General features: G+C 31.5%; 1 long non-coding RNA gene across 1 annotated transcript; it reads left to right on the top strand.

Moving 5' to 3' along the window:
* Positions 1–712: 712 nt before the first annotated feature.
* Positions 713–26,743, top strand: LOC127734311 (uncharacterized). The gene is made up of 2 exons (XR_007997511.1): positions 713–1,564; positions 26,379–26,743. It is a non-coding gene; the product is annotated as an uncharacterized LOC127734311 (long non-coding RNA).

The raw sequence follows: 26,743 nt of genomic DNA, 5'->3' as shown, positions 1-26,743 counted from the left end.
ATTGAAATTAAGTAAACGCGGTTAAAATCTTTTTTATTGGTAAACAAATTTTATAAAAATTCAAAGTTTTGCTAAAAATGTAAAAAATATTCAAATTGAGGTATACTGTATATAGTTTTACATTTTCCAGTTATTTTTTATGCATAAGTGTCAGCCTTTTCTTTCTATGTAGTCAGCTTTCAGGGGCGCATTCAAGCACGCACTAAGATCGAGGTTGGCAAGTCCATCGTTATCAACATTACCAATACAAATGACTTATACTAGTAGTAATGACTACTGATGGCTAACACTATACACTACACATTTTCAAACAAAGTATCCATAATTAGTTTCGAAATGTGTAGTTCTGTCTTCTATTGGTCTAAACGGAGTTACCAATAGCACTTTATAAATAAAAAATTTGAAAAACTGCAGTTATCGAAAAATCAAGATTGTAGCTTCAAAGTAACATATAATAGTACGTTGCTCATATTTACGCTGTTGTCGTTTGTTCGGTGTTTCTATAATCTTTGCCATTCCATACTTATTTGACTTTTGGAAATTATTTTGACGTTGACATTTAACTAACATTAGGTTTTCTTATTTTGAAGAACCAAATACGATTGCACCCACGAAATAAATGGAAATAACTAAGTCAAATAATTATTCTATAGTTGATAAAAATCCGGGTACAAATTCACATTTTAATTAAAATATAATATACTGTATTTCTAAACATTTCCCCTTGCATTATTCGTACTAAACAATGCCATCGTCTAAATATACCACAAAGAGGCGGTATCTATTCTACATTTTGTAATATATTTATTGAAACCGAGTAATTGTACATTTTAATTTTAGTGTTATTACTTGGACACAAAGCCCAATATATGTGCGATGACAATCTGCATATTCTTATTTTAGTAATTTAGATTCAAAATCTCGATATAGGCGGTGGTCACAAGAAGTTTTATGTATTTAACTCGTATTTTCTTTCATCAAAAGTATGAATCATTAAATGATAACACAACTTAAACGTAAAAACAAAGGAACATTTTGATAAATAATTTTACTCTTGTTACTTAGATATAAAGCCGAGTATATGTGCTATGACAATCTGCATATTTCATTTAAGTAACTCAGATTTAAAATCTTGATATAGGCGGAGGTCACAAGAACGTTTGTGTATTGAACTCGAATTTCTTTCTTCAAAAGTATGAAACATTAAAAGAACTTAGAAGTAAAAACAAAGGGACATATTGATAAATAAACATCCACATGACGCCACGGGAAATCAATTCATCGCGTACAATATTATTACCAAATTACCCAAATCATTATTTCACAATTGTAAACCACTGTCACGTTCCAGTAATTGATTATGCCTGTTATATCATTATGACCGTATACGCTGATGAGCTATTGTTCCTAATGGACATTTGTGTTGTAGACAGAAACATCAGTTGAAACACTAGGCCTTGAAGGCGCAATACAAATTCAATCGTGCAGTTTCTGTGTGTTTTTTTGTTGGTTGTTTTGAAGAATTAGGTGATGACGACATATCTTTTGGAGTCTCTGTATGTATGTATGTATTCAGAACTTTTCAGCGCTTTAAGATTTAGTTTTGATATATCGTGTAGACACGTGTTTGTATGTATTTTCTGGTTTGATTATGTTTAAAGGTTGATGTGACACGTGTCTATTGTTGAAAATCGTATGACTGTTTTGATTTTATTGTGTTTAAAGATTGCTGAGACACGTGTCTTTTGTTGAAGATCGTATGACTGTTCTTGAGTTATTGTGTTTTAGGTTGAAGACTCACCCGTTTATACCCTAAATCTCCTCTCGTTGATATTTTTATACGGTCTTATACAATATCAAATCAGAGCATATATATCTCTTCTCATTGATATTTGTATACGGACTTATATATATAAATCAGGGTATACAAGACTCAATGGTTTGTTGCGTAATATATATTCATTGAATGTTGGTAGAAATAAGTTTAAAAGTGTTCATACAGGTTAGTGCATATCGTGTATTATCTGAGAGGAAACGGATACCATATACAAGGTCTCTAATTGTACATAAAAGGACAATTAAGTTATAAAAAAGTAGTTTTCTTTTTTTTTACATAAATGTAAACGTATACGTATCGAACAGTAACAGAAAAGATTTTTTTTGCCAATTTACTACAAGATGAATTAGGTAGTTCCTATCCAATTTAATTTTTAAATGTACTTTTATAAAACTGGACCGTTTAAACTTAATCAACAAAATTTGAAAAAAATAAAACGATGCACTTTGATATCATCCTTCTTCGCATTGTTTATGACGAATTGTATATATTTCATTATCAAACTATAAGTTAAAAAACGGATGAATAATATCCTTTGAGGCTAAGAATATCTTAACAATGTCAGAGAAATTCTAAATTCTAAAAAAATCCGATTCCATGGTAAAATTAAAGTTCGCTATATAATTATTCGTTATATCTATTATCAACGTTTGTCTTGGTCTTTCCTTCACAATTTCTTTGATATGGTAAAACAGACTGTTTATATCGAATGTCAGTATTTTTTTCACTACATGTTATAAAATTTAAATAAAAGATGTATTAGAACCTTTGTTCTCGGCCTCTTCCTGGTTTCTGTCGACTTAGTATAATGGCAGGAATTAATTCCGGTGATGTAGTTAAACCTTAAAGAATCTTGTTACATGTTGTTGATTTTCTGTCAATGAGTCAGTTTATAAGACGCTTTAACAATCTTCTGTGATTTGATTTTACAGTGCATTATGTTTCGCTTTACTTAAAATATTAATTGTTTAGTCGGTATTAATATCCTTTGATATATAAAAATTCATGAGTTGTATTGGTAATGTTGAGGAAGCAATGGAACGGATCTGCCATTTTTTACATTTTATATCATAATAACGTAGGTGTTGTCAACTAATCACTTTTAAATGACTTGCATAATTTAGTTTATTGGTGGTCAGAAAAAGTGGGGGTATGACGTATATCATCAATAAGGAACAAGATGTGTAGACACATTCAAGGTAAATGTAAGGCATACTAATTTGTAGCTGAATGTCAATTATAAAAAAGGTATTAGTTATAATAGAAGAAGGATTATCATGATATTCACTTTTTTGGAATTGTTTTTGGAATTGGATGAAGTCCCCCCCCCCCTAATGATCTCACGTCATTTTAAGTAAATTGAGTAACAATAAGTTAGGCTAATTAGTATACAGTAGGTATCAGCTATGGAGTGTTGTTGACTTGTGCGAGCAATAAAATCTAACTGAGATGTATAAAAAAATGTACTGGAATAGTAAGCAGTTCGCAATCACTTGCTTTTATTCAGCTTTTTTATGTATATAAATATCTACTGTGATTTATTTTTAATATGACACTAATATGACACTACTATTTATAAATCTAGCACTTATCACATCATGATCTAAAAAAGTTATAATAAGTTAAATATATTTAGAAAATTTATGTTTGATAAAAACTTACAAAACTTACCTAATGTATTATGCAAGATATATTATTTTTAAAACTTTTGTTGATCAGTGAGCTGAATTTTATGATTTTAATTTTTTATTGTTTGGTTTAAATATTAAAATATACTTTATATTTAGCCATGTGCATATAATATGTATAAATAGTTTTTGAATGCACTTTATTGTCTTTTTATTAGGTTTTCAAAAACCTTACGAAAATTATACTTTAGGGCTTTCATGCATTTTACTTTTATGCATAAACTACTAATCATGTTTCAGCCAACTCAAGTGTTAAGGTCTTCAAGGGCAATTTTCGTCAAGTGAATTCTTTTTTCGCATGAATGTAACGATTTCAACTGAAAATCGTTTAAGGAGGAACCTCGGAAGTTAAAATAATTTGTTTTCCCGAAAAAAGAGGTAGTATAACGGTATCAATTCAATTAATTAAAATGACACCAATAGACTAAAGTGTCAGTAAAAGCAATCAGAACCTCATGAACTAAAAATTGAATGATATCCGACACGTCGACAGTGTAAGCATTCTTATATGTATGTATCAACCGTCACTTGATTCCTAAGTCAGTGGCGCCACCAGATGACATACTGGTTATTATTCACCTTTACTTTATAACTGATATTAGCTCACTTGGTGGATTATTTGATTATTTGAATATCACCATGATTAAAAGGTTTCATTAAATATTGGACCTAATATTTTGTTATAATAGTCCCAGAATAAGAAAGTCAAATCAAAACGATTTTCTCCGAGTGAATTTTCTGTTTAAAGCAAGGTCTTAATAAAACGCACTTTTCCATATTACAGGCAACTTTATTATTTTTCACATTTAGATATGAAATAAACATAAATTAGTGCTATTTCTATTCACGTGAATCTTCATTGTAACTTAATCTGGCATGTGTCGAAATTGTATGGCTTCCAATTAAAATTACAAATACTTACAATCCATATTAGCAGAAAAGTTTCAAAATGTTTGTTTTATTTCTGAAATGTTTGATAGTGTCGTTGGATCTACCTTGAATTATGGTTTTGAGGAATGGGGTTTTTATCATGCCAAAGACATTGAATTAGTTAATAATAGATTTGGTAGATTTGTACTTTAATTTGGTTAAACTACACCTATATGTGTTGTTATTAGCGAACAAGGTTATTCACCAGTGGATGAAAAGAACTATTAATTTCTTGTGACCGAAGCGCTTTTTTTCTGGAAATATTATACCTTCATTCTGAAAGTACAAACCCAAACATTTGAAAGCCAAGGATGTATAAGACCTAAACACGCGAATACAATAATATGTATGTTCTTAGAAAACAAAGAATATTAAAATATTTCCTCAAAATTGATACTAAGATACCTTCTCTGTTAGTAAATGATACTGAAAAATGTTAAATAAAACTGGGCGTCAAATCTTCGAAGATTGTTATTTGATCTTATTCAATTCTTAATGATATAATCAAGAAAATGTAGATATTTCATATGATGTTCTGAAATTACATCTTTATGACCAGTTCAACCAAACTGGCGTTCTAGCAAGTTAGATTGTACAAAATAAATGTTTGTTTTGGAATCTACGGTTTTTGCTTCCTGTTTATATACTGTCCCATACTACTTATATGTTATTGATGTATTCATATTTCAATAAAGTTATCTTGTCTTATGATAAAGGTTCAAGTGTTAGGAAGTGAAGACAATGGGTACTGAAATGTCGAAGGTATATTAGCAACAATAAGGAAAAGAAGTAAGGAAAAACAGACTACAAAAGACAAGCGCATTAACAAACAAACAAACAAGTTTGAAAGACATTTAATAAATATATAAGGTCTAAGATATAACAGAAGAGGGACTCTCATCAAATTCACTTTTCTTGAAATGATTTTGGAATTGCATGAGGTCTTTCCCCAAAATGAGCCCACGTTATTTTGAGTAAAGTACCTATAAATAATTTGCTAATTAATGGACTGCAGGTATCAGCTGTGGAGTGTTAATTACTGATGTAAGGATTTATATTTCACAAAGATGGACTGGAATAGTAAATAGTTCTCAATAACTTCTTCAAGTGTTGAGGTCTTCAAAAGCAATTTTCGTCAATTAAATTATTTTTTGACATAAAAATAACGAGTTTAACTTCAGTTCGTCTTAAAGAGGAACATCGGAAATTAGAATGATTTGTTTTCCAAAACATGATGGTAGTATAACGATATCACTTCAGTTTTCAAAATTACAGACATCAGTAGACAAAGGCGTATGTGATTACATTCGAAATCTCATGAACTCAAACCGAGTGAGACAAAGCCAGTCGACAGTGTAAACTTAATTATCCTTCTATATATGTACCACCCGTCACGTGATTCACAAGTCATATCTAGTAGTTAGTGTCGCCACCAGATGTCATACTGGTTATTATTCATAAATACATCATCACTGGCAACAACAAAATGTTTTCTTTAAATGTACTTTCCTATGTTGTAGGTAAATGTTTTATTTTTCACATTAATTGTGAAATTAACATAAATAAGTTCCATTTTTATTCACGTGAATCTTCTGTAAATCTTCATTCTAAGTAAATATGGCATATGTCAAAATCCCTAAATATCAAAATCAAAAGTCAAAATCTAAGGCTTCTAATTCAAATGACAAATAGTTACAGTCCATTTAAGCAGAGCAGTTTCATAATGCTGGTATATTTTTTATTTCTGAAATGTTTGGTAGTTTTGTTGGATCTATTTTGAAGTATGATTTTGAGGTACATGAGACTTCCATCATGCCAAAGACATTGTATTAGTTCATAATATTTTACTTTAAATTTGTACTCTAAGTTGGTAAATTTTCACCTATATGTGTTGTAATTATCGAACTAGGTCATTTACCAATGGATGGGAAGAACACAGTATTAATTTCATGCGACCGAAGCGCTTTTTCTGGATATATTATACCTTCACCAGCAACGCTCAAACCCAAATATTTGAAATCAAAGGATTTATAAGACCTTAACACGTGAAGAGAAATAAGTATGTTCTTAGAAAAACAAAGAATAATAAGAATTTGGTTAAAAATTTTTATTAGAATACCTTCTCTTGTATTTGAATGTATAACATGTTGTATTTTAAATGATACTGAAAATGATAAATAAAATAGGGGGCGTCAAAGTTTCGCAGATTGTTATTTGATCTTTTTTATAATTTGTATGATATAATCAAGAAAATGATAATATTTCATATGATGTTATAAAATTACATATTTAGGGTCAGTTCAACCAAACTGGCGTTCTAGCAAGTTAGATTGTGAAAAAAATAGATGTTTGTCTTGGAAACTATGTTCACAATTGATAATATATATAATTACTTTATTTGTATGTATTATGTATTAGTATTTTGCTCCCTGTTTATACACTTAATGATGCTAAATCATTTTCATATATGCCCGTTTAATTTAAATAACGTTATCTTATCTTAGGATAAAGGTTTCAGTGTTGTGAACCTAAACAATGGGTATTGAAAGGTCGAAGGAATATAAGCAACAATAAAGAAAGATAATATGGGGAAAAAGAGACTTCAAAAGACATGTGTATAAATTAAAAATAAGCAATAAAAGCAGATACAAAACATAATGCACGGATACAAAGTGTAATAAATACAAGTCACAACGACAAACATGTTGATAAACAAACAACATACATTGATTTTTTAGAATAGCTGGTAGTTTTCGACATAACAAGGATTTGTACATGTATTTAGTAACAAAACAATATTCCCGATATAATTTCAAATGTATGCAAATTCTTCAAATAATAACAAGGATTTTTACAAGATTTACCAGGGATGCACTTTAAGTTGTATTCAATGGCATACATTATAAAAACGTGGGGTTTACAGGACAAAATTTTCTAATACTATTTGAAACGAAAAAGCCAGATGAACTCGACAAAATGAAAAACAGATGGCTGACATTATCAGAGAACATCTTTTAGTTAAAGGAATGTAAAAGGACAATACAACGAACCGCTTATCAAAAAGAAGTATATAACAGGAAAAATCAAAGCTTATAAAAGGGACTCAGAAAAAGTCCGTTAGCCCTATAGATAATCGTATTGGGATATGTTGTCAATCTATTGGTACACTTTTTGTAATTTATATAACTGGCAAATAATGATGGTTTTTCCAGGCTCTATACACTTCGTTGTAACTAGTTAACCACTCCGTTAATATCATTACCGATAACTGATTAAGTTCTTCCTACTTAAGGATAATTAAAACGACCGACAAACCAAGTAGCTGTTGCTTCTATTCCTTCTTACTGTGAACCGTAATTTAAGACATTAAGAGTGCTATTAATTGTCTAAATTCGTTGTTAAGGAAATATATATCTTCTTTTCTCGTTGTGGAAATCCGTTTCTTTGCATGAATCGAATCATTGTGTATATTATATATATTAGTAAAAATAAAAGAATTAAAATGGTTATTGATGAATATGATAATTTTTTGAAACATTTTCTTGTTTGAGTAGCATGGGTTATGTTATCTTATCTGCGTATAAAATTTCCATGTGTACCCCCAAAAAACCAAATGGACCAACCACGTGTTTTGCTGCCAGACAGGAGAAGTCTGTATGATCATATTTCAATACTCCAGTGAACCCTTTTGGAGTACTGTTGTCCCTAGTGAAGCAGGAATTGCTCATCCAATCGGAGCACGCGAGTTCGTGCTGCTCATATTTGTTTTTAATATTCTGTGCAGACTTCTGATCTGTTCGTCCTTGTTTCGCAAATTGTTCCTTTGGGGACCTTTTGAATTCATTTTCACACATTCTATGAATGTTTTTTTGTCATATATATATATGATTTTAAGATACTCAATTTTTTTGAAGGCGAATATGTAACTTTTCTCCAAACCTGATTGTTTTAATGGTTTGTTTGTTTGTCGTTCGGAATTTTTAGCGATTGATATGATGTGTTCGCAATCTTACACTGAATAACTGATACTGAAGAGGGATTTATAATATCATGCAAATTACTTGTTATTGTATCTATTTATTGTTATTCTTTCTGTTGACTATAGTATGTCCTGTCTTAGATCACTAATTAGGCTGACTGATACATTTCCCATTTTGTCTATTGATCAAATACCTCAACAGAACAAATATCTTTGCTTGCGATCTGAGAAGTACTCGATTTATGGGGCTAAATTTTTAACACTAGTCATAGCATGTTATATAGTTCAAATATATATTATTTTTGCATGTTCTTTCAAATGCATAATGTCACTAAGTTGTGATCTTTTAGCAATACATAATGCTATAAACATCGTTTTGGCAGAACTTAATCGAATTACAAGGTCTCCAAGTTACATCTATAGACAGAATGCTGCCACAAGGGAATGTATCAGTAGTATCGAAATTAGATCACTATTGTTGAGGTGTCCGTAAGCCTTTACGATCGATGTTTAAATAATACAACATTTTCTCCAGGGAGTGTTAGTTATCTTTTATGCAAAGAATTGTTGACGTTGCATTGTTTAAAGCGTCAGATATTTTATTGTAGGTAATTAAAGAGATATCTGTCCAAAATGTCAAAAATCCAATTCTCTACTGCATACAGTGTGAAAAAGATATAAACGTCATTTACAAGTACAAATACTTTTACAAAGTAGAAAACCTAAATTTCTTCAGACAAAATTGTCATGTTAAAGTGCAAACCTTAAATGTTCTTACAATGTACGGTATGTCCACAGTGTAGTATTGCTGTCTATATATGTTTCGAATGTAAGTGCCTTGAATTGATGCAATTTTACATTAGACATTGCACAAATTGGTACACGAACAAGTACCAATCAGTGTACTGACAAACACAGAAAGACGAATACGAACGGCGAATAATTCAGTCACGTTAAAACAAAAACTGGAAGTATGATCATGCTCTGATAAATGATCACGTTTGTGTTAGTTTTGTATTCCAATGTAATGATATCGTTGATAGGTGTAAGTTTAGGAATTAAGAACATTTCGAGTGACGAAATATAGAGCACCTTTTACCTTCTCATCATTTTAGAGAAAACATATAAAATTTATTTACGAGAATCTGAAATTGAAGGACCCACTTAGTTTTATCTTTTATAATAACCCACGATAAAGAGAAAAAATGCTTCATGCCAGTAAAGAAATTATTAAGGAACGCCCACAATAGGTATCAATCGCCTTTTTTTAAAATCGTGTCACCGAATTTAGCAAATTAACAGTTATCAATTGAAAAATATAAACATATCTCAAGGAAAATGTTTGCGATTTGTACTAATCAGTGTGCTTACAAATACATAAATATGAGTTAAAAGAAATCTGGGTCCCACGTCAATGAAACAGCAACCCAAAAGTACAAAACGAAATGACATGAGCAGCTCAGCACGCAGTCTTTAACAATTAAACAAGAATTTACAGAATTTACAGCTCGAAATCAACATTCCAAGAAGTTGAATATAGATACTCTCAAAGATCTGGCATCAACACCATTTCTTTATGAACAAAAACATTAGGATCTCATCAATCATTAACACGGTTTGGACTTCGGACATGAAAATAAACATATGACCTGGTTTAACTACATATATAGTTTGCTTTAGCACCGAAATCTTCCCTCTTTTGTTGTCGATCAGTAGAAAAACTAAAACAACATAGATAAAATATTTAACTCCTCAAACACGGATACCAGGAAAACACGAAATTTTAATGTATCGAAGAATGGTCGCTGTTACTGAAAGCAAGCTTAGTCCTAGGTTAAAGTTGTATTTTCGACATTGTTCTACATCTTTTTTTATTAATATTGTATTTATATTGTGTCATAGATCAATCATATTCGTTCAGTGTATGTTTACTTGTGTTTGTTTATATGTCTTTTTGATCGAGTTAATCCATTTCAATTGATATTTTATAATGTGTCTTTTTATGTTGTAATGTTACACTACTGTTTCAGGTTAGGGTGAAGGTTGGCGCCTGTTAAAACCTTTAAACCCGCTGCATTTGTATGCACCTGTCATAAGTCAGGAGCCTGTTGTTCAGTGGTTGTCGTTTGTTGGTGTGGTTCGTAAGTGTTTCTCGTTTCTCGTTGTTTATATAAACTAGACCGTTGGTTTTCCTGTTTGAATTGTTTTACACTAGTCATTTTGGGGCCTTTTATAGCTTGCTGTTCCGTGTGAGCCGAGGCTCCGTGTTGAAGGCCGTACTTTGACCTATAATTGTTTACTTTTTACACATTGTGACTTGGATGGAGAGTTGTCTCATTGGCACTCATACTACATCTTCTTATTTATATTTAGAGCCAATCCTGTGGATATTGAAATCATGCAGTCCTACACTCGAACATTGCTAGCTGTACTTTGGAGTCTATTTCATACAGCAATATTGTGAATACTGCGGGAAGACATGATCTTGTGCAATACCGCACGTACATTTGTGCACATTTCAAGTCCATGACAATTGGGATAATGTTTTCCTTGTTTCAGACTGTCGTAGTAAACAGATTCATATTAAATAGAATCTTGGATATATACATTTATACAATACAACACTCTGATACAATTACTTTGGTGGTATGTCTATATATGCACTGGTATTCTCCAGTAAATTTGTGTTCAATATTCCATAACATCACAATGATTTTCTTTATAGCACAGATATTTTAATGCGTGTATCATAAATCAATGTATGCATCATCAAAATTGCGTCGAGACAAACCCAAACCATATATCTTCATCATTTGAGACCTCTTTGTTTTAATTTCTAAAATTATTTCACGTTCTATGCATGTTTTCATAGTTGTGATTTAATTTGTTCACATTTGCAAAGACGTCAGTTTTTACTCCTGTAGGTCAATCTCGGACTTGTTCTGGATAAGCAATGTGCTCTTTTATACCCGTACAAACTCAACACCGTATCAATAAAATGCAACAATAAAAAGCCATGCTCTGTATTTGACATGTAAAGTCATGGAAGTGGTTTTCCTGTTTGAATGGTTTTACACTAGTCATTTTTGGGGGCCCTTTATGGCTTGCTGTTCGGTGTGAGCCAAGGCTCCGTGTTGAAGGCCGTACTTTGACCTATAATGGTTTACTTTTACAAATTGTGACTTGGATGGAGAGTTGTCGCATTGGCACTCATACCGCATCTTCTTATATCTATCTAAGACATTATGCTGTATGAATAAAAAATGTGGGCTTCATCAATAAAACAACAATCCAATGACGCAAATAACCAAAAGACATATAGATGTCGACATACATTCTTCTCCAAGAACAGATAGGTGTCGAAATACGTTCTTCTCCAAGAACAGATAGGTGTCGACATACATTCTTCTCCAAGAACAGATAGGTGTCGACATAAATTCTTCTCCAAGAACAGATAGATGTCGACATACATTCTTCTCCAAGAACAGATAGATGTCGACATACATTATTCTCCAAGAACAGATAGATGTCGACATACATTCTTCTCCAAGAACAGATAGATGTCGACATACATTCTTCTCCAAGAACAGATAGATGTCGACATACATTCTTCTCCAAGAACAGATAGGTGTCGACATACATTATTCTCCAATAACAGATAGGTGTCTGTATAATAAGGCGAGCTCTAAATCGTCCCAAGTCTGTAACTGTTGTGAATGAATTGAACATTTACTATATGGGAGAAATCTGCAGACAAACCATGCATGCGAATTCTCTAAAATAACAAACATACTATAAGATATGACATAAGACAACTCTGATCGGGTTCATGACTTGTGACGGGTACAATCAACATAAGGCGGGGTTAATCTATTGTTTGAAATCCTTTTTGAATCGGAATCAAATATACAAATGCATATACCAAAAAACTTTGTAAAGTTCAGAAATTGCTAGATAATTATAAAGTATATAATTATACAAAAAAGTTTGCAGTGCTTTATCAAATGAATTATTCATTTTCATCATTTTCTATTATATTTTATGGTAAGGCTAAAACATGAGATTATTACTTTAAAGTGTGGGTTTTAACAGTAAGGTCAGTACAAACGGCCATTTCTATTACGTTTAATATTTTATAGGATATAATTCACAGTTATGGTTTGGACAGATACAATGTAAATATTGAGGTATTAGCCTATACTTTACGTATATGGCATCGATTTTTTACCAAGTCGATCGTCAAACTTTTGTTCGAAATTAAACGATGTGGATAATTTCATGTCAACATTGGGATTTTTTCAATCGTTTAGTCGTTAGAAATCCATTACAAAGATTGAAAGATTTATATTATTGTGTTGTATTTTTATTGTTTTGGGTAATAGAATTTGTAGTAAAACCAGGACTATTACAGCTAATGTAAAGACATATGTTGCGGAGCAGCTGTTCACATACTAATTCTTACAGTCTTACTTTAAATTGTACTTCTTTTGACTTGATTCATCATATTATTATTAATATGCAGTACATTTGAAAGAATGAATACACAGAAATGGTTGTTCATCCCTGTTTGAAATGTGTATCTGGATGATTTCACATTGCCATTTGTGTACTTATAATGTAAATGTGAATGTATTGTAAAAGTATACAACGGAATAATATCCTTAGAAGAATGACTAGTATATAAAGACTTTGAGGCAACAAATATCTGTATGCAGTGTTGAAATATGCTTAGGTCATTATGAGAGACTACTCCTTGTTTAAATTGTAATTAGACCTATTAGACAGTTGATCAGAAAAAAGCGTATACAAAGTCTTTTGGGATGATTCATTTAGCCCTTAAAAATTTGTAAATGTCTATAAAACACGTGGCAAATTTTCCTGCTGGTGTCTATTTCAAAATTTACAGTTCATAGAATTCGTTAGCAATTTTTTATTACTATGATTTTTAAAACTTTCATCTGAATCATTCGAGACAGAAACTGTGCGATGGACGCATTGAATGACTCTGGTACCTCACGTCTGCGTTGAGTGTGGGTTTGGGACGACGACTCGGCCTTCACAAAAGTCAGTGTTTTTTTTTTCTGTCACCTATCAACATTGTATAAATCAATTAGCCATTCTCAAGTACCTATACGTACTGATATAGTACTGATATAGTGTTTTATTCGTTCTCCACTTCAATTGGTATTGACTATCACAGGACATTCATCTCGTATTAACATACAATTATACACAGCTGGGAGTATATATTTCTACATCAATTACAAAACACAGCGTTTTTCCATTCTTTGCTATATTTATTCTTATATATATATCATGCTTTTTTCTGTCTTTTTTATTTCCAATTCTTTGCTAGGTTGGTGTCTAATACCCTACATGCCATTTTATACAGTAGAAGATAGCATACAGTTAAATAGTGAGAAACTCCCTCATCAATATCCAGAGGACAAAACATGAACAAAAAAACAACAAAATTACAAAACAAAACAAAAGCTAAAACAAGGTAACCTTCCTGACGATACCCTAAAACGTAAATGTCAAGAAGGTCATACATCGAAACCCAGAGGCCAATTTATAATAAACAAGAACGCAATTTATAATAAACAAGAACGAGAAAAACAACTAAACAAGATTACAATAAACAAAACATAAAAACAGGCGGCCTACTCTTTACCAAATCCAATATGGAGATAAGTAATACATTTGTAGTTGCGTTTGGGCTATAAGACAAAAAAACATGCAGTGCTTCATCAATGGACATAGATAAAGCATGAACACTTTTGTTAGTGTATCATATTCGGCCAAATCCGAAAGGTATAGAGCGAATGTGTCAAATTCAGTTAGTTTTCAATTGATAGTTGGTTGTATAGTGTCCAGCGATACATGTTGAATGCATATTCAGGACGATAACATTTCCATGTTATAAGAATATGAACCATACTATCTACTAGACCAACACACTAATCCGATTATTTGCGCTTTACGACACACACGATACAAGTTCGCAGAAAGATGTCGAAATTCATTTTTATTGTTACTCCGAGCCGACCCGTCAGTTTTTGCCCTTGCTCTTAAATGTTATTTGCTGTATAAGTGGGGAAGCAGAGCATACCAGTTTTAAATTCTTAAATTTGATTCAGTTGTTGAGCAAACCAACAAATTTCTAACTCCACGACGAGCGTGATACCACCGAAACGGTAGATTGGTTGTATTATTCTAACTTATAAATCATTATGTTTAAGTAGTAGTGTTGATGAGATGGTTCTACATTAAAAAGAAATATGCATGTTCATTGTATTTATGAAATGCATTTGAGACCAGATTTGGAATTAAAATGTGTTCGTACAGATAATTAGGTGATGCCATGAGTTACCGATTGCACAGTAAGGCAAATTTATTATTTCCCGCATTATTTTTTGTAAAGTCACAATTGTCAATATAAGAAAAACAGTGTTTTGCAAATCTACTGGGGTTTTTTTCAAAAGAATTAATTGGTCTATTCAATACAAGTATTTAACTTTTTGTTTTGTAGTTGTAACATAAGTAAGCACAAATGGTTGGCCTACGTAGTCTGATACCTCCTAGGTATATGATAATTATCACAAAACAGATTTATCAGAAAGGGTATATTCTAAGACGGAAATAACTGATTATAAGAACTTTTAAAGCAGTAAATCAGTTTTTCGATTTCATTTTCCGTTTCTTTGACTTTGTTGTATCCACTATCGTCTAACCCAATCTTTTACAGACAATTATATCCAATGCTCCCACAATAGACAAAAGAAATGTACAATCTAACCATTTATGTTGGCTTTTGTACACATTGATCCAGTTTATCGGTACTGTAACAGAGATAAATGGTCCTGGTAAAATATTGTGAAAGGGATCTATACATACTGTAGCGGCCATTATCTGTTGCGTGATTCTGTTTCCGTATATATCAGTTACAATATAATAAAATTTGTTAAAAGCTCTCAGACAAGAATTATTGACCAGTAATATTATTGACCAGTGATAGTAATGGGAAATAATTAGTTTCTACCAAATCTTCACATCATTTAAAAAATAAAATAGCATTAATATTAACTCTGACTACAACCGTTATTACCAGTCAGATATTGAATCATCCATTTGAAGTAGTATTCATTTATTTTTTGTTCATTTTCTTGTCATTTTTTATACTAAATGAGTTCTGGCTACGTTATATCATAGATATGGAATTCAAAAGGGACATAAAGATATACGAGTCTGGGTCTAGTTTTCAAGTAAATTTCAAAAATAAGTCTACGAAAATGGATTTATTTTCCTGTTCATTTAAAAAGTCAAATCACATAACTTTTGGAACTGATAAGAATAAGAAAATGATGGAGATTCACAGAAATCTTAAACAATAGGTTAAAAAATCACACACTACATTGTAGACCTACAATTTTGAAAGCAAATAAAAGTATTTATAGTTTCATGATTTGGACTTGGAAAATTAATTTAGTAGACCTTTTTTCAATCTGATGTTTAGCATGAAATAAAATTTTACAATTTTCAAGTTTCATACTTTAAATATATTAGACTCATTTGATCAGCGTTGTACTAGTAGCTGGGTTTTATTTCGTATGTTATCTGTAGAACTGTTTTTTAATAATTGTAAATATCAATAAATTTTATTTTTTTTATTATTTTTATAATTTTTTTTTTTTGGTTGCTTTAGTAGACTTAGCTTTTAGTGCTTTTTACAATTTTTTACCAGTTTTACTTTAATTCCTTAACGACAGTGATAGTACGAGATGGAAATACTGTAAATTGTAAAGTTTCCGCTCCAGATTTACTTAATCTGAAGAATAGTGCGTAATTAGGTTTGCCTGATTGGAAACTTACGACAGTTTGGTTCAAATAGGATTGATCATTCATTCAGTTTGATTTCAGCGTTTTCCATTTAGTTTAAATAATGCTTTCTCGTCAATACGAAGTCTATAAATTAATCATGTGGTCCAGAAGTCCATAAATTAAGTCATGAGGTATAAAGTGTGAAGATGGTCTATGAGAAGTCATTATAAGAGATCGACGAAGCTTCTCATAAAACAATTAAGAATAAGAAACGACACTGAATATCTATTTCTAATAAGTCTGAAATGATCAATGTTTTGAAAACACAAATGCTCATATATAGAAGTTGCGCAATATTTTTTTATCCTTCCAAAGCTTTGTGTATATATGTATAGACAATAAAAGCGTATTTACTTGACTTAAGGATGTTCGCGTCTCTTGTTTTTGAATTTATGCCAGATATTCGGATTCCTCTGGTTTTATCCATGTAGTGCCATTAAAAAAATTGTGCCCGCTTACCCCTACTTTTCTTTTCATAATATTAAAACATATAGTTTAAACAGCCATCTTTGAAAATCTTATCAAATTCTTGTTATTTACTCATAGTTTTTAAAAGAAAAAAGGTGTCAATGTTAAATGTATGAAAAATCTAGAGAGAATCATTTCCCGCCAAATTTTCTATGGCTGAAATCTCAAAAACAAGTAAATAATGTAAAATATCACTCTGATTCATATTGTCCCTACCTACATCTTGTGGTATTTTTAATTGAGAAGTAGATTTCCAGATGTTTATCGTCCAGCAGAAAAATGTTAGTTATTCAAGAAGATAACAACAAATATTTCTGCTTTGTTATCTTGACCGATACGCTGAGTGATAGTTCACAAAGGATTACCGTAGGAAGACATTTCTTTCTAGTATAATTACATCACTTACACCAAGATTTCGTTAAATGAAAGTGGATACCCTGCATTTATCCTTCTTTTCAAAAAGATATAGTTAAGTCGCTGACTCGGCCTGTAACAAACTCGGCCAGTAACAAAATCGGCCCACTAACAACCCTCCTCCTAAATTATTGAAAACTATCATTCTGCATTGACAATAATATCTTGGTGTAACACCCTCAAGGTGTATCTATTACATGTGTATGTTTCATTAGAATCCCTAATTTTGATTGGCTGACAACAATCACGTGGCACCCTAATAACATATTTGATTTCCGTATAAAATACAACGGCAATGGCTGCACGGAGGGTTTCTTATAGTCGAGTTGCAAGTTGCGAGTTGAAAAGGCCGAGTTGCGAGTTACAAAAGCCGAGTTACGAGTTAAGAATGTCGAGTTTCGAGTTACGAAAGTCGAGTTGCGAGTTACGAACGTCGAGTTCCGAGTTACGATCGTCGAGTTGCGAGTTACGAACGTCGAATTTCGAGTTACGAATGTCGAGTTGCGAATTACGAACGTCGAGTTGCGAGTTACGAAGGTCGAGTTACGAGTTACGAAAGTCGAGTTGCGTCTGATTTTTGAAACAGAATTTTCGGGTTTACTTCGCATCTAATAAACAAAGCATACATGTACCCCAGCTTAGTTTTACACTGCATGAGGAAGGGTCCCGGTATTTTGATTGCAGGATTTGAAAAGTATTTGCGATACTTATTTATAAGAGTCATTATGTTGCAAAGTCACGCACGCATAAATTTCTTTCATGAGAGCGACATTGTTCATTCTCTAAGACAAAATGTATACCGTACTGGACAAATCAAGCATAAGAAAATAAATCATGTAGACAAATGAAATATACTTGCAAATTATCGACATCTCACAGAATATGGCACTGTGTTAGGCCTAAAGGTAAATACTTATCAAAGGTACCAGGCTTATAATATTTTCTACGCCAGACGCGCGTTTCGTCTATACAAGACTCATCAGTGACGCTTGAATAAAGGATATTCATTAGCATACTAGTGCCAAGTGCTAACACTTTGTCTTTCGCAAAGGTTTAGGGTGATATAGGCACAATTGTACATTTAACTGAGGAAAATATCTCATGAATTAGAAATGTGATATGCTATGTGCTTTATGTGATAAATTAAATAATTTTGAACTTTGTTAACTTTGTGATTCAACCCCAAGCGGAGAGTGCATATATATACCAAATAGTTAATAATCGAGTTGTTCAATGTATGTATATCTGAATACTACAACGCAAAAATAAGCATGCTATAGATGTCTTTCTATCAGTATGGCATTATGGTAACTTCCTGGCATAGGAGATCATAATATGGATTTTTAATTTGGAAAGACGTTATTCTACAATAAGCTATACCGCTGTTACAAAAAATAAAGGAACAGTTTTAAGGAATGTTATGGCGTATGTTTTTACGGTATGAGCACGGAAGCCTGCATGCAGCCTTGATACAAATGTTGTAGTTTCAGATATCAGCTGGGTATTGTACATTTTTCTAAAAAAAATGTGCTTGCTTTTCATTTCTATATCATGCATAGCCTGTCACGAGAGCACCTGAAAAAAGTTTTACCCGGGTAAGTATGGCTTCAAGTTTGGTCTGTTTTTCAGATACTATAAGAAATAGGTGAACTATTGTGCATTTACTGATTTTGCGCCATGGATGGATACCCCATATCCTATGTTTTTCTATTATATTTGGTTTATGGAATGATTGTAAGGTGTATGTATATGTCTGTCATGTTTCATCTGACCTTGACCATATTTTCATGGTTCATTGGTCAATGTTGAAATTCTCTGAATTGTTCTGTTTTTCAAATACTTTTCAAATAACTAACAACTCTTTAAAACTTCACTTTTTCATATTGATGTAAAAATGTTTCGACGTTTTATACAGACAATTCAAACTTTATTTAATCAATTTCCCACCTACTGCACAATGAGTTTCATGTCCAAAAAAAAGTTAAAAGAGTTATATTTGTCAGCATGTTATTCCTAAAGAACTTGATTGATTTGGGTATGATTAGCCCATTTTTTAGAAAGAAGTTACATATTCCAAAACTGCGTCTTTTGTCTATTTTACAAAAGTATCTTTGACAGCTACATGTATAGAATAAAGAATGGAAACGGGGAATGTGTCAAAAATTAAAATCACAAAAATACTGAACTCCGAGGAAAATTCAAAAAGGAAAGTCCCTAATCAAATGTCAAAATCAAAAGCTCAAACACATCAAACGAATGGATAACAATTGTCATATTCCTGACTTGGTACAGGCATTTTCTTATGTAGAAAATGGTGGATTGAACCAGGTTTTATAGCTAGTCAAAGAGACAACAACCCAACCAAAATATACAAGTCAACTCCCAAGGCCACCAATGGGTCTTCAACACAACGAGAAATCCCACACCCTGAGGCAGCCCCGAGCAGGCCCCGAAACACAATGTACACTAGATCAAGAAAATGGACGCCATTCTATGCTCCGAAACATATAGATGAACCGAAATTAAAAAATATACAAGACCAATAAAGGCTAGAGGTTCCTGACTTAGGACAGACGCAAAAATGCGGCGGGGTTAAACAAGTTTTATGAGCGCTCAACCTTCCCTCTTCACCTCTAGCCAATGTAGACATATATAACTTAAACGTCCACAATTTTGAGTGTCACTGCCAAAAATACATTTTGGGGTCCCTAACAAATATTGCCTCTGCAGCTGCCCCAAAGAGCCCACTCTTAACGAAATCTGCAGGAGGGGTCTTTTACATATATGTACTATAGTTTAGTTGCTATCTCCCTTTACGTTAAATATGACGGTGCTAGCTATGAAATTTAATAATAATTAAACTACAAGCCATCCGTTGAATTTCAATAGGCTATCTGTTTCTTCAGAAAATAACCATACTTTGCGTAGTGATTATGTAAGCAATCCATTCATTGTTTTTACACGAGACTCGGATGAAGTCCAAAAAACAAAAAGAATCAACAATACTGTATACAATTCTACAAGCAATCATCATTCAAAAATGTTAAAGTGGTACACCATAAAAATTTAAATAGTTTTCCCCATTTTCACGCAAATCTCTAATTTTGTAACTCGCAACTCTACTTTCGTAACTCGCAGCTCGACGTTCTTAAATCGCAACTCGACTTTCGTAACTCGCAACTCGACTTTCGTAACTCGCAACTCGACGTTCGTTACTCGCAACTCTACGTTTGTTACTCGAAACTCGACTTTCGTAACTCGCAACTCGACTTTTGTAACTCGCAACTCGACTTTCGTAACTCGCAACTCGACTTTTGTAACTCGTAACTCGACTTTTGTAACTCGCAACTCGACTTTTGTATCTCGAAACTCGATACTCGACAACAAGTGAATCTCGGCTGCCCGTGCTATCACACATATTTATCAAGTGTATGGCCCTTATACGCTTCCATAGCTATTCGTGAAAATGTTGAAATAATGCATTGAAAGGCAAACGAAAAGCTTGACATAACTCTTTAATTTCATGGTTGTAACATAAAAATGTAACTATAAGAATTGAATGCTTCTTTTTATAATTTTATAGGGATGTAAAACCGTTGGTCGTGTGCATATTTTTAGTATTAAGCGCTTCCGCGCCTTATACAAAATGTGCCTCGAAAAACTCTTTTGAACCCCCCAAAAAACATAAAGGAGCATTCAATTCTTAAATAACATGGTTTTGATTCTGAGCAGTGGTGGAGAATCAGCTTTTAAGTCTTGAATTTTATCCGCCAGGGAATCGAATCCATGTTATCCAGCACTCTTGGAGAGCAAGCTACATTAAACTATGCGAGAGTGTTAGTGGTAGATTTTTAATTATCACAACACATTATCATTTAATAAAATTCTTTGATAGTACATTTATTTATTAAACTGTTCCTGAATAAAAATCATATTAATTGAAAGTGTAAGACCTTTAGCAATTCACTGTCCAATCGAACACATCGAACCAGTTCAGGGAAAGATGATTATCATTGCATTATTTTATAGACACATAATTTGTAGTAAATGAATATCATAATAGTTTTATGTCTATATTTCTGATAGTCTTTTGAACACATGCTTACAATATATTGCCTCTTCTATAGATATGTAAACACGCATACAATTGGCGCCATTTAATGCTTTTACGGTTTTATCTCATAAAAGCAGAATATTCCGAAAACAAATGCATCCTTTAACGATGACAGTACTGCTAATTCGGTAAACATGTTTACTTACAAGGCATGTCTGGAATGAAAGTACCATTTATAAAGTCTTGTGATTGGCAGTTATAACTTTCTCATATATTACTCACTGGTATCTTGAAGAAAAAACATAAAAGAGATAAATATAAATAGCTGTATGCCGAGGCGGATTTCTCCTATACTATTGTCTGAGGAGTTGTTCCATCTTTACATTTAATAAAAAAAAATCTCAATGCTATCTTTTATGAACATAATGCAGTAATGCAGTGTTACTTAATTTACTCGTCTAGATATGAATAAACGGATTTTTATAAAGATCAAAGCACAAATTGATATAAGGGAGAAAAAGAATTACCAACACACATAGCACAGTAAAACGTACCCCAATAATCGATTTAGCGCTCCACTTCTCCTCAAAAACGTGTTTTCTTTCGGCCAAATAAGCAACATTCGTAAGTATTTTTTTTTTCTTAAACAAATTAGTCGGTTAAATTTTTCGTTTTAAAAACACAAGAAAAAATGTTTCAGATCAAATTCAAGAGCATATATGTTGAATAAAAACTTCAAAAAGTTTATCATTATATTAAAAAAAAAACATTTCAACAATATATATAAATAATTCCGAACGATCAGCGTTAGATATTCACAAAAACCGAATTTGTGTATCCCGACTGAAGTTTTGCTTTTCATTGCAGAACATCACAGATAAAAATATACCAATGCCAATATTTATGATCACTAAGTAGTAATTCTCAGACAAATGTTTGCTATATAACTCGGTATAAATTTATATAAGAAAGACACATTCAGCAAGAAGTTTGTATGTGCTTCATGCAAAATGTGCAATCATGTCACCTAAAACTTAGAAATCCCGATTTCAAAGAACTTCAATTGCTACTAGAAAAATTTGAATCATATTGTAAAGTTTGGAAAATGAAAGTCAATGTAGATAAGACTAAAATCATGATTTGTTTGTAGTGGTAGACAACCTGTTAACCTTAAATTTAATTTTGGTAACTCTGACTTAGAAATTGTTAATGAGTTTAATTATCTTGGGATTTATTTTTCTAACAATGGCTCATTTAAAGCAAATAAGAAGCATTTCGCAGAAAAAGCTACGAGAGCCATGTATGAAGTTATCAAAAAAGGGAGAAAGCCTGGCTTATCAATAAGCTGTCAATTAGATAGATTTATTTGATATATTGGTTAAACCTGTTTTACTTTACGGCTGTGAAATTTGGGGATTTGGAAATAATGAAATATTAGAAAGAGTTCATTTGAAATTTTGTAAACTTCTTCTCCATCTAAAATCTTCCACCCCGAATTGTGTTATATATGGAGAATTAGGACGTTATCCTATAAGTTTAGATATCAAAGTTCGCATGATTTCATACTGGGCAAAGTTGATTTTTAGCAAACCCAGTAAATTATCAGCAATAGCATACAAATTAATGTTTAGTTTATCTCATGGAAATAATGTTAAATTTTATTGGATGAAATGTATAGAATCTATTCTTAATGAAACTGGTTTATCTTATGTATGGTAATTCAAACTTGTATAAATGAAAGGTGTCATCCTGGTTTGCCCACTTTTAATTACATGCATATATAAACATAGGGTGGATTGTTGTTTTAACAGTTATAGTTTATTTCTGAATTATAGTCATATTTTTCATCTTTTATTTTACCTGTAAAATTTTACCAAATACTATATTCTGCTATTAAATCAATGAAAATGTTTAAAAGTTTTAATATAGTTTTTATTAGGAAAATGTATTGAATTTGACAAAAATTCTAACAAAGAGATTAAAAATGCAACTGTTCAGTAGCCAAGCTTTACAAATAAATTTAATTTGAACAGTAATCTGCATCCAAGCTAGCATTTTCTTCTTAAAAAAACCCAACAGATTGTCATTTTATCATAGTGGGTAGGATTTTGAAAATAAATAACTCAGCCTAGATAATAAGAAAAAAATAATGGTTTGTCCTGTAGTAGTTTGAAAATAAATAAACTTACTTAAAATGTATGGAAAATAAATAACTCGGCAGGTCTTTTCAGCCATTTTATAAATGATATTCTAAAGTATGAATGGCCCCAGATTCTTCCAAAATTCGTCTTTTTTTTAATTTTTTTTAGGGAAAAACTTCCCAAATCTTTAAATAATATAATGTATAAATATTAATTAACTTGAATTAAATGTCTGAAAATGGGTTTCATTTAATTTAGGTATATTGTCTCAGGAACATTTACTTTATTCTCTTAGTGTTGCTTTCCATTTGTAATTTAGTAAAAAAAAATTTAACTTGACTTTTATTTTTTTAAAGATTTTTTATCTAAAAAAAATAGCAGCCACATCCATAAAACTATATGTGAACTACATGATTTTGCTTAATCCTACATATTGGTCTTTTGATGTCCCTAAAAACTAAAAGTCTTACACTGAAACTATATATTTTGCCTTGAGACCAAAAAAGTAATTAAAACTGTTTACAGAAATTGCATTTTTGATCAAGAAAGATTCTGGGAAATGCGCAGAATGCATGATTTGCATACATTTTTCTATAGCTTCTTCGGCCCCAAAACCCTGCGCACGAAATTTGTTTAGTTTTTTTTAATATACTTTATATTACTTTGAAAACAGGCTAGTGCCATTGTTTTACATGTATGTTAAATTATTGAGAGAAAAAATATATGATTTATTTATAATGTATCTATACATTTATGAAAATGGAATAACAAAATAAAAAATACCTGAATATATATCAAAAACACTGATAAACTATATACCTAAGTTGGAACAGACTATATAATTGTATGCTCATTAAACCTTTTGTCTTTTTTGTTTTCTTTACTAATAAATAACTGGTGTAATTAAAAGTGGGCAAACCAGGAGTAAACCAAATGAAATTTGGTTAAAGACTGTTGTTAGAACATCTCTCCAAGATCAATTTAAACAAACATGGTACTCAGATATTCAAACGAACCCGAAAACATTAAATTACCGCTTTTTCAAAGAACTTTTCGGATTCGAACAGTATTTAGATATTTTGGAACCCCGTGATATTTACACTCTATGTCAGTTTAGACTAATTAACCACAGATTACCTATAGAAAGTGGTACATGTAGATGGCAAAAAATTCAGAGAGATAAAAGAATATGCGAACTATGTGACTTAAAAGATCTTGGAGATGAATTCCACTATATAATGAAGTGTAAATTTATGGCTATAGAAAGACAAAAGTATATTGATAAAAAGTATATTGATTATCCAAATATAATTAAATTTAAGGAAGTTATGAATATGACAAAACAATCATATTTAAAAAAAGCTATGTTCATTTATAAGGCATATTAATTCATGTGTGTGTTCTCCTGGCTAAATTCAACTTCGATTTGTAAATAGTGTACATATTATGTTTTATTTTAATTTATAACTGTGCTATTTATTACATGTAACTTCTGTAAACCATTTTATTGACGAAGGTTTATCAGAATAAAGATATATAAAGAATTTTATGATACATCTTAATTGCCTGATTGTTGGTCAAGAACTGCGTTAGAATTTTATTTTAACTTATACATATATGTATGATAAGTTTTTGTATAAAATTTGTTTTTTAATTGAAGATTTTTTAAAGTTTTTTTTAAAATAATTTTAAAGTATTCAAGATTCACTGGAAAACAATTCAATGGTACTATAGATTCAAATGGTGAAATTTTGAAGGCTGCATTGCAGTCGACAATTCCATCACATAATTGTCATTATCTACTTTGTAATAGTCTTCCTTAAGAAATTCCAAATTGAAAAATTGTCATTCTTTCTATTTAATTGTTCTGGATGGACAGGTTTGAGAAATGAGAGTGAAAACCATTATAGTTGATAATGACGAATCTATTTCCTCAAGTTAATAGATCTGTAAGGAGTTTCATCAAGGACAAAAAAATGTGTTTCTGTAAGGAGTTTCATCAAGGACAAAAAATGTGTTGAGAGTGACCTGGAATTATACTGGTGTGACTTTCAAGACTCAGATTGCAAAAATGGAAATGTTTGTCGATAAATTTTACGTTAATCCTTTTCTCTTGTCAACCAAGCCTTGTCACGTACAAATAATTGATATTTTACTGAAAAGAGTAATTAATGGAGGTTATGTACTAATTTTAACATGTTTATATGCCCGGCCAAAGTCAAGAACTTCGTCAGTTGTTGTTGCTGCTTCTTGTGGTAGATTGTTTTCGGTTTGAATACAAAGAGTTATTGGGAAAAAGTCGTAACGTAAGGGATGTTGTTGACATTAAGCATCCGCAACTATTCCAATGTTCATCAGATATTGTCAGGTTAACTTTTACTTCTTATTGTTGTTGTTGAATTATTTTTGTCGTACATTCATGAGAAAACAGTTGGTTTTGCATATGTAATAATTACAGAGTTGCTTGTTATAAGTCAAAATCACTTTCCGTTTAAATTCGAGGAGCTAAGTCTATAGCCATCCTTTTCAAGTTAAGAGAACCATGTAAGCAATACTCACGTGTTTTACATCCAGAAGTAAATTTTGTTAAAAAAAAACTGTTTATCCGTATTTTACTTATAAATGGACTTTGTTTTTCTTCCAGTTAACATTACATACAGTCTGCAGTTAAAGTTTTTAAAACATTTATTAGATTCATAAACCATCCTGGATTTTTACCAAATTTAGATAGAAGCTTCTTACAATCAAAAGATAGTATCTAGTGGAAAATTTTTAATAATTTTTCCCCATTTTTGTTGAGCCTGCGACTAACAGCAAAAGTAGGCGAGACACTGGATTCCGCGGAACCCTTACGAATTTTTTAGGCTATAACCTATCAATATTAGATAATTAAATGGCGCTAGTATCAAATCTAGACTAGATGTAACAAACCATGGGTTTTGTCCTTTCTATAATCATACTACGGGTATGTATATTCTATTTGCAGATGGTCAAGAGGCAATCAGAAACCATGTATGGAGGAAGACAGATAATACTATGACCAACAAGAATGTAGCATAAAGACAAATCCAAAAATATCATACAGAAATGGAGGAAAACAGATAATACTATGACCAACAAGAATGTAGCACAAAGACAAGTCCACAAATATCATACAGAAATGGAGGAAAACATATAATACTTTGACCAACAAGAATATAGCACAAAGACAAGTCCACAAATATCGTACAGAAATTTAAAGATGGATTTAAATGAAACTCTCTTAGATTCATATTGTCATAATGTATTTCCTAGTTGATAAATGTAATTTTGTTTTGGTTTTTCCTTTTGGAAAATTAAAGTTTATAATTG

Source organism: Mytilus californianus, unplaced genomic scaffold, assembly GCF_021869535.1.
Source record: "Mytilus californianus isolate M0D057914Y unplaced genomic scaffold, xbMytCali1.0.p SCAF_3, whole genome shotgun sequence".
Lineage (NCBI taxonomy): Eukaryota > Metazoa > Mollusca > Bivalvia > Mytilida > Mytilidae > Mytilus > Mytilus californianus.
The sequence above is the reverse complement of the archived record's forward strand: the minus strand, read 5'-3'. Positions and strand labels throughout refer to the sequence as shown.